This window comes from Pholcus phalangioides, unplaced genomic scaffold (assembly GCF_987345545.1).
Source record: "Pholcus phalangioides strain wild (caught in Gottingen) unplaced genomic scaffold, Ppha-v1.0 ptg000011l_1, whole genome shotgun sequence".
Taxonomy (NCBI): Eukaryota; Metazoa; Arthropoda; class Arachnida; order Araneae; family Pholcidae; genus Pholcus; species Pholcus phalangioides.
Window position 1 is genome coordinate 24,065,437 of NW_028301604.1, and position 9,811 is coordinate 24,075,247.

Sequence of the window (9,811 nt, forward strand, 5' to 3'; positions counted from 1 at the left end):
TAGATTTTTGTCCCGTCCCATCTTTATGAATCGAGCTTTGCGGAATACAACCACGTGGAATTATTCGAGATGCTCCCAGAAATGATGCCGAGGCCAAAAGGATATACAAATGAGATGAGTGACGCGAGAAAATCAGAGTACCCTCATAGTTTTTTCAACTGCATTATATTGTAAATCGGAAAAAAGTATTAATGAAAATGTGTATTGAGAATTTCAGAATGAGTTTTCAACACATATCCTTTCCAATTGTACTTGTCATCTCTGAGAAACATTTCGTAAAAAATTCTGACTTACTTTTTTTTTCTAATCGCCAATTTCTTCCGGCACTGTAGAAGTCGTAAAAGCGATTCTTTTTTTCTTGTTTTTTTCGAAAAATTCGCTAAGAGTGAGGCTCCCCTCGAACCTCAAAACTTAGGTGAACATAACGGGAAACATTGTATATTATAAGAAATACTCAAAATTTGTTGGGGGTTTCGTGGCATGTTCCCCACATTCTTCAGCAAAGCTCCTAGGCTGGAATCTTTAGCGGGCCCCCAAACCAGATTTTTCTCGGACCCTTCTATAGTGAAAATTTATAGCATCAAAAAACAAAAAATGGTAGTAATTGTTCCGTGCCCCCCAGGGCTGGAGCCCTGTCAGCCCCACCCTTGTGGAGGCCATGTTCCGTGGAACAGCCGCATAACCATCAAGGGTACATAGATTTTAGACTTTTACGTTGGAGACCGCTGGAGTTTTATAGTCCTCATCTACGAGCAGAAACCCCGGCATAAAAAAAACATTAAAGGGAGGAGGTTGGAAGTCTGCTGGTCGTTCCTTACGTACGGGCCAACGTACGCAGGAGAGGGAAGGTGCATTGCGTTGCTTTTTCAGATATTATTGGCATAGGCGGAGATAGACATGGAAGTCTGGAGGGGCACGGTCATTATCACTGAGGGGGCACGATGATGATGATGTCAATTCATATATACATACATACATTAGATCAGTCGACTCCACCTTTGACGCTGGGGGGGGGGGGCAATGCCCCCCACGCCCCCCGCATCTTCGCCCATGGTTATTGGGGATGCTCAAATGGTTTCAGCCCCCAAGGTTCCGGCGCCGATAACTAAGGGGCATCATCTACTTACCTTCGCGTACTGCGAAAAATCTCTAGTTTAAAAAACATTTGCAAAACATTGTTGCAAAACATTTCTCGTTTATCAAGTCAAAATTTGTTCGAAATTTTCGCTCGTCTTTTGAAATACTCGTAAATCGAGTTACTCGTAATCCGAAGCTTTATAATAGAAGTTTCTGTTCAGTAATGTGGTGTCGCCATCTATTGTATTTTAGAGTAAGTTACAAATATGAATTTTCACTAAAAATCAGATTTGAGACAGAGATAGTTGTTTAATTCCTACTAGACGCGAAGCCGGATGTGTTTCAACATATCTTGAAACTTCGGTTTTTCAAAATAAATAAGAACCATGACCCCACCCCGTCTGCATAGTGCAGCAGGGTTCTAGGTAAGCATCTTTCACGGGCCCCCCCCCCCCCCACAAAAGTGATTTTACAGTAGGAAAATCTGAAAATAAGAATTATATCCCGGGACCCAGGATTTGAGCTCTGTCAGCCCAGCATTGTGAAGGCAATGGGCAATGATTAGAAAATCTGGATAAAATGCATCAATTTTGCATAAAGATTTCAATACAAGTATACCGCAGCCGATTCTACGGCAATGCTCATAGATTAGGCGAAAATTGTATTTGGCCTAAGGGCAATGTCATATCCGAGACCCCCCTGTCCTTGGGAAGAAAACAAGTTGCTCCCCTAATCCCCTTGAAAGTCCTGTGTACGCCACTGCATATGAACATAAGCCACAATCTCCATAGTATTGAAACATCCGTGTTGCGTTCGATTCATCTTCCCCCCCCCCCCCAACAAATTTTCAAGCCCAATATTTTCAATAACTTCACGCCCATGATAGTGGGAATTATTACTTATACTCTGGGGGGGGAGGGTGTTGGGGCGCTGTGGACCACACCGGCGGGGCCTTGTCGCGGGTGTCGAGACGGAGGAGTGTTGCACTCGCGGTGCTTCCCTGACTTTGTCGAGCGGTGATGTGCCCGGGGATTGGGGGTTTGGGTGTGGAGTGTGGTTGTGCTGCTTGGGGGTTGGTGAGGTGTTGATCCGAACCGGGTGTGCTTTCCTGGCTGGGTTGCCGGTTTGAGTTTTCACCAGCACGCCCACGATCAATGAGCTTATATCGCAAAAGTGACAGAGCCTGAGCGTGCTCGGATCTAAACTAAACTAATACTCTGATTACATATACAGTCTATCCCGCTTATAACGTTCCCGCTTAGTACGACCTATTTCCACAGTTCATGAAAATTAGAGTTCCCAAATCTGATTATCATTTATTTCCTGTGTAAAGCGTTCTCCCGCTTACAACGTTTTACCACGATAGTTTCTTGAAAAATGTGATAAGCGGGATCCCCCCCCCCATGTATATACCTAGAATTTGTAACGGACGGAGATACGGAGGGGGGCAATGCCTGCCAGCATCAATGATGTGTGTGGGTGATCACAAGGGTGTTCGTAAACTACGAAGGTTTTTAACGGTTAAAAATCTTCGTATGGTCGCGAAGAGTGACGTCATCCTTGTATATGTTCGTAAACCGTTTAGAAACAATTGGAGGGGTCATAATACACCCATCAAGACGAACAATATTTACAGTGGAACCAATCCACCAATCCAAACCAATCGTCGGAATTCACTCAGAGCGTCAGAAAAACATAACTTAAAGCCAGTGCACACTACTCTGACGTAACGTGAGTGCATAGGCGAAGATAGACTTGGAAGTCTGGGGGGGGGGGCATGGTCATTATTGCTGGGGGGGGGGGAGACACACGATGATGATGTCAATTCATATTTACATATATACATTACAAGATATACGGAAGACTGGATGTTGTGAAGATATTTATTATTTGAGATGTTGATTTTTTTTTTCAAGGAAGGAAAAAACTCATCTCTGCCTCTACCCGGAGGAAAAAAAAAATTAACATCTCAAATAATAAATATCTTCACAACATCTAGTCTTCCGTATATCTTGTATTAACAAGTGAAGAGCGACATTCATATCATATATATACATTAGATCAGTCGACTCCAACTTTGACGCTGGGGGTGGGGGCAATGCCGCTCCCACGTATCTCCGCCCATGTGTGTAGTGGCAGTACATCTAAAAGCCGAAACACATTGCACTGTTTTCCCCCGTCTCAGAATTTCCACTAATCAGAATTCATAATGCCTTTGACATGACATAAAACCCCGTCACGTCGGTGTAGTGTGTTTCGGCCTTAACAAGCATAAATCATTTCTGCTGGAGAAACAGCATTTCTCCAGAACATACCGTCAATGATCCGCCGTAGAAATTTGCATACGGTGAATAATTGACGCCGGCACGAAGAACCAGATAATCAGAAATGACGTCAGAAGGTTTTAATGCCAAAACACAACTGACCTGACGCGATTATCACGTTATTTTATCATTGCTTGAAAAATTCATTTCTTGAATTCTCATGGCTGCAACCCTGGGGTCCGGGACGCATCCTGCTACTTTTTTACACTACAAATTTACTTTGAAGGGGCCCGTGAAAAATCCTGGTCCATGGTCTGTCAAAGATCTTAGCTTCAGAATCTAAAATTTTGATAAAAGATCTTTTATAAAACTGGAAAAATACAACCAATACGCGCATCGGTTACATTCGAGCAAATGCAACCGGTGATATTATTGGTTGGATTTTTCTAGTTTTTTCAGAGAGCTTTTACAAAACTTGACAAATGCAACCAATAAGCTGATCAGTTGCATTTGCTCGAATGTAACCGATAAACTTATCGGTTGCGTTTTCCCAGTTTGATAAAAGTACTTTTATAAAACTTGAAAAATGCAACCAATAAGGTGATCGATTGCATTTGCTAGAATGTTATCAATGCTCTTATTGGTTGAATTTTTCAACTTTTATAAAAGTACTTTACCAGACTTGTATAGTGTAATGGCGGCCTTATATGTGTTTCATGGATGTTATGTGATAAGAGAGGAGATGTCACTTTCTCTCTCTCTCTCTCCCTCTCACATACAGATCAGAAATTTAAAAAAATGGACAAAGTGAATGAATATTTTTATGAGCGTGATTTGATATTGTATCAATCAATATCGTAATTTGATATCGATTGTACGTTTGCTAATAACTTGATGAGATTTGTTTGAAGAAAAAAGACCGGCTTTAAATTTTTTTCTGAGAATCATTGGTAAAAATTTGTGTTTTTAGCTGCTATAACGAACTCGAGCCTGTTCAATCCGGTCAGGATTCCTTTTTCATTAACTATCGAATTCGATTCCCTGTAAATATTTAGGTGATTGCAGAAACTGCTATTCGCTGTTTTTGTAATGAATAAAATACCGAGTAAAAAAGTCGAAGTTGTTTGTATTTTAAACGAGTGGGGGTAAAACGAGACGGCAACGAAACACTTTATTTACAATTGCAATATATCTGATTTTACGAAATTCGTAGTCAAGTCCCGTGAATTTAAGGCGCATGACCCCCACATCCTGAAGCAGGGCCCCAAGGCTGGGATCTTTTACGGGCCCCCCCCCCGACCAGACTTTCACGGGGGCCCCCTTTATGATGAATTTATAGCGTGAAAAAAATGATTAAAATCCTCCCGTGCCCCAGGCCTGGAGCCTTGTCAGCCCACCCCTTGTGGGGGCCATGTTAAGGCGCCTATAAAAAGAATCCTATTTTTAGGAGCTTTACCTGTCGGTATATTTGTTCATCTCAGTCGACCTCGATTCAATGAATAAAAATGTTGGCTTTATCTAATATGTCAGATCTTAGTTAGATCAACTGCATACTGATATTACTTAATGAAAAAGAATAACCATATATAGTATATACAGTGTGGTTCAAAGGTTCAGTCATAATAAGAAAATTATAATGAACAGAAAAACTAAATAGTGTCAAGAAAAACTTTCTTGATGTTTATTTTGATACACACGAGGCTATGTATCGAACGGTCCAATATCATAACATGGGAAACAATTGTTTTTCCTTTTTCCATATTTTGAAGCTAAGGTTGAAAACAAGACTCATTCTTTCCCTTATAAATTATCGTTATCAACCTAGAAGACTATGTAGATGGTCAAAAGGCTTCCTTCTTGACAAAAATTTCCGTACTCATTTCACAATGTCCGAAGAGGGCCGTAATAGCTGTTATGATCCATGTAGCTCTGCTTTTGCAATGGTTTTCCTATAGTGTGTGAAAAGAGACAGTTAAAAAACCTTTCTTCAGTTCTCGGTCTGTTTTTTTCAAATAATCACATTTACAGTGCTTCGGCCGGAAAAATTTTGCAAGGGATCTATGGAATGTACCGTACATATAAAAAGTATTGTAATTCGTGATACACATTACACAGTTAGTTCCATTTCAACAACTCACAATTTCTGAGTAAAAAAAGGTTTTTTTTAGCTTAAAGGGGGGAAAAATCTTGTGTTTCAGAACAATATGAAAACAAAAAGGGCGCTGTTCAATATTTTGAAACTAGTTATGTGGGAAAGAAAAACGGAGCTGTTCCGTTCAACTGAACAGGACATTGGTGATCATACTTGTTACCGGGATTTTTTTTCGGATATAATTATCGATTGGTTATTGCTATCAAAAATATTGAGTCCCAATGTGATCACATTAACTGGCGTGCACCGTATATAAGACGCAAATTTTGTTTTCACCAATTTTTGATTTGTCATGTATAAAAAGTCAATAATCATTTTACGGGAGTGAAACTACCATAGCTTACGAGGAAAAGGTGCCAAGATGACGTCTTCGAAAACTTTGGAAACAATTACCACTGATTATATTCATTCGAATATGCACAAAAATAGTAAAAAAAAAATCCGGTGGAATTATTGTGGATTACTCAAAAAAAATGTAAATATTAATATTTTGAACGCCAATGGAGGCCAAGAATGAATTTAAAAATTCCGCAACCTTAGTGTAAGGCGACTTGATAACTTTATTCTAGTGGCTATACCCTATAAGTAGTACCCCCCTTATAGTGTATTAGAATGACGTCATTCAAACAACACATGATCAAGTACAGCACTATCTTTGAGGACGACACCTTGTCACCCTTTCCTTGTCAGAGAGTTTCCCTTTTTATACTTGCACAGTATATATATTTTTTAATATTCAACTGTAATTGCACACACAATCAACCGTTGAAGTTTTTTTTCCTTTCGTACAGACTTCGTGAAACACTCCGTATGCGGAATGAGAGAGGACCGCCGAGCTAATGAAACGAGAACTATGTACTTAATTTTCTGACTCTTCAAACTGCGCGAAAAGTGGGAGATACGTACAAATGTCACGCGTGCGAAAAAAAAAAAAAGACAAATGGTTCTACCTTTTTTTTGGAAAGATAGATGGCGTCTGCGCAAAGAATAAAGAGTATGGTGTAGTGGAACTTCGGTTTACGAGCAAAAATCGTTTCATGGATATTCTCGTAACCCGAAACACTCGTATATCGAATCAAACTTTTGTAAGTGTAGGTTGATTTATATTAGATTATTGATTTTTAATTATTCTACATTGAAGACTAGATTATTTTCGAAATGCTATAAACCAGTGTTTCTCATCCACCGGGCCATGACCCAGTACCGGGACCCAGGGCCGTCTTAAGAGTATCATGGGCCCTCGGGCTAAGTGGTTCTTCGGAGGCTCTACCTGGTATATCTTGGAGAATTTCAACCAGATCTCATTTTTGTGAGGCCCGGGTGGGCCCATGCGTTGAGACGGCACTGCCGGGACCTAACACTAGTCACACCGGGCCGTGAGTGATTCGCAGTTTCATTTTTTCCCTTAATTTCTCGTTAATTGTGTGTGTGTGAGCTATGGCCGGGTCTTTTACTTACGCAACAGAGATTTACCGGGCCGCGGGCTTCCAAAGGTTTAGAACCACTGCTATATACGAGCAGGAATTCCTACTTTTTGCATTGCCCCTTCTCTCAGTGTCAAGTATGGAGCTAGATTCGGTTATCAATTTCTCATATTTACATACGAGAAATACAAGTAAATTTATAAGCATTTAATAACAGATAAAGTATTAAAATTAAGAAGTTATTAATATTTAAAGTTTATTAGCTAATATCATTAATAAAATTATGCATTTAGTTAATTTGTGTGTTATTTAAAAAAAATTAAATAATAAATACATTGATTAATAGAAATTATTGGTTCTACTCTCGCCGAAGTTTCTACTCCGAAACAGGTCAATGTGCCTGAGAGGGAGATGAATATATCTCGTGGATTGCCAATAGTGTTTTGAGCCTAAAATATACTATTTATACAATGGATGCGGTGAATAAATTATTATAATTAAACTATTGCACAATAATATTCTCATTTATTAGAAGAATGATCGCAGCGTAAACTATTCTATAATATTATTGGAAATAATAATCATACCCCATCAGTTCGGGCGATGGGAGATTTAACAAAAACGGGACATTTTTGTTCAATGTGTGACGTATGGTCTTCATACATATCCAAGTGAGCATTATCATCGAGAAGAAATATTTCTCCTCTAAGAGCATTATGTTCATTACTCGAGCAATACCGAACATTTTTGACTTCCGGCGTCCCTGCGTTATATCTAGTATCGTTGTAGCGAGATTTCACTGTATATGCATATATATGTATACCATATTCTCCCGCATCATCCGGCTTACCGGGAAATATCGAGAGAGACCAGCATGCCGGGAATACCCGCATTTTCATGCATGCCGGGAAATTTGAGTCACAGATTCAGAAAAAACATTAAATATCTAGACCAGCGGTTCTCAACCTTTTTTGACTCGCGGAGCCCTTTTTAGTAAAAGAATTCTATGGCGGAGCCCCGTAGGCCCATTTCTTAATTATTCATCAAAGTTGCTGATTTATTTTTACTATTTGAAAATATTTATAAGTTGTTTTTTTTTAGTTTTACTGTTTTTTTATTTTCCTCAAGCGGCCGCAGAGCCCTTGGAGAGTGCACAAGGAGCCCAAGGGCTCCGCGGAGCACCGGTTGAGAACCGCTGATCTAGACTAAAAGAATCGATTGAATTGGGTGATTTGTACCTTGTCTGTTCTCTACATTTTAGAATCCTTTATCTTCAACAAAGATGGGTTGGAGATGGTTCGAATTTCACGTTTGTTTTCGCTCTCATAAGTCTTGGTTTATTGCAAATATCGGATACTAAGCATATTCGTACACGTAGATTAGATGAGCTAAATGGAAAAATTAGTCTACTGCGAAATATTTTTGTATTCTTTGATCACGTGTTCAAGATTTGAATAATCAGACCAAAAAATTAATGAATTGCTCGGCGAAACATAATATTGTCAGCATATTCAATCTATTCTTTTGCAAAGTGGATTTCCTCATTCGTTTGTATATCTTGATGATGTGTGTCCCCTCACTCACTTCACTTCTGAAATATAGATGGCAGCACCACTGATGAAAAATCAAACACAACACTACATACGCACTCAGACCGTTAGATACATACACACACAGTTACACTTCAGGCACAACTCACTAGATAGTAAATCGGCCATAGAACAGGGGCGTAGCCAGAAATTTCGTTCGGAGGGGGGGGGACCAAAGTGACAGAACAATGGATTTGGCCATCTTTTCCCCTTTTTTCGGTAATTTTCTCACATTTCGGGGGGGGGGGGACCAGACCCTCAAGTCCCCCCCCCCCCGCGCTACGCCCTTGCCATAGATGGTGATAAACCTGAGTTGTGCTCGGTTTGAAAGAAAGAAAGAAAGATGTGTGTGTCCTATATATATATATATATATATATATGTATATATAATTAACTCACACGGATATTTTTCTTCTACAACGTGAATCATTCTGAGTGATTTGGGCTTGGATACATTAAATTTTGTGAAATATTCATGAATTTGCTTCTTTCACACATTGGTGTTTTCCTGTCTTTGCTTGATGCAGAGGTGGTTTGAAAAAAAATCTACACCCGTGCGGGACCTATTTTTGGCGGCCCCTGCCCGATTTCGTTTGTTCGACAAAGCTCGTTTTAGCCCTTTCGTCTTAGAGGAGGGGCACCCCGGCTTGATGTCCTGGTTAACTTATTCTTAATTTCTTCAAGTTCAGCTATATTTTGAAATTTTGCGTCTCAACAATTTCGGGGCACCAAAAATGTATACGACCCCCTTTCCCCGACTTTATATATTTTATGGGGGAGGGGAATCGGCATCCAATATTTCAGCATATACAGGCATGCTAAGAAAAATATCCATACAAAAATTTTAAAAACACAATTAAATGTAGAAACAAAAATACAAAAAATTAATGAAAATTCATCACTGAAGGCAGGGGTAGCTTAAGCGAAGGTGCAAGGGGTGCGGTGCACCCGGGTGGCAAGTTGTAATGGGCGGCAGTTTAGAATTCAGTTAGACACACACACACACCCCAACATTTAAAAAAAATTTTACGCTTTTGAGCCATATTTTGACGACGAAGACGTTGAGAAAACTTGAGGGAACGCACGGATGCGATGGCCCCTCCCAACAGCCGAATAATGGGGAACGTTTGTAAGTCCTGCAAAATACGGGAGGATTCGATGCACCTATACAATAGGTCGCTTCTCCTACACATCGCCTTGCATCCTGCTGCCATCACTCCATTCGAAGCTGATGTCTGCCTCTGCTCCATTTGTAGCTGCAGATGCCCACCTCGGCTTCATTCGTACCTAAAGGTATCTGGAAGA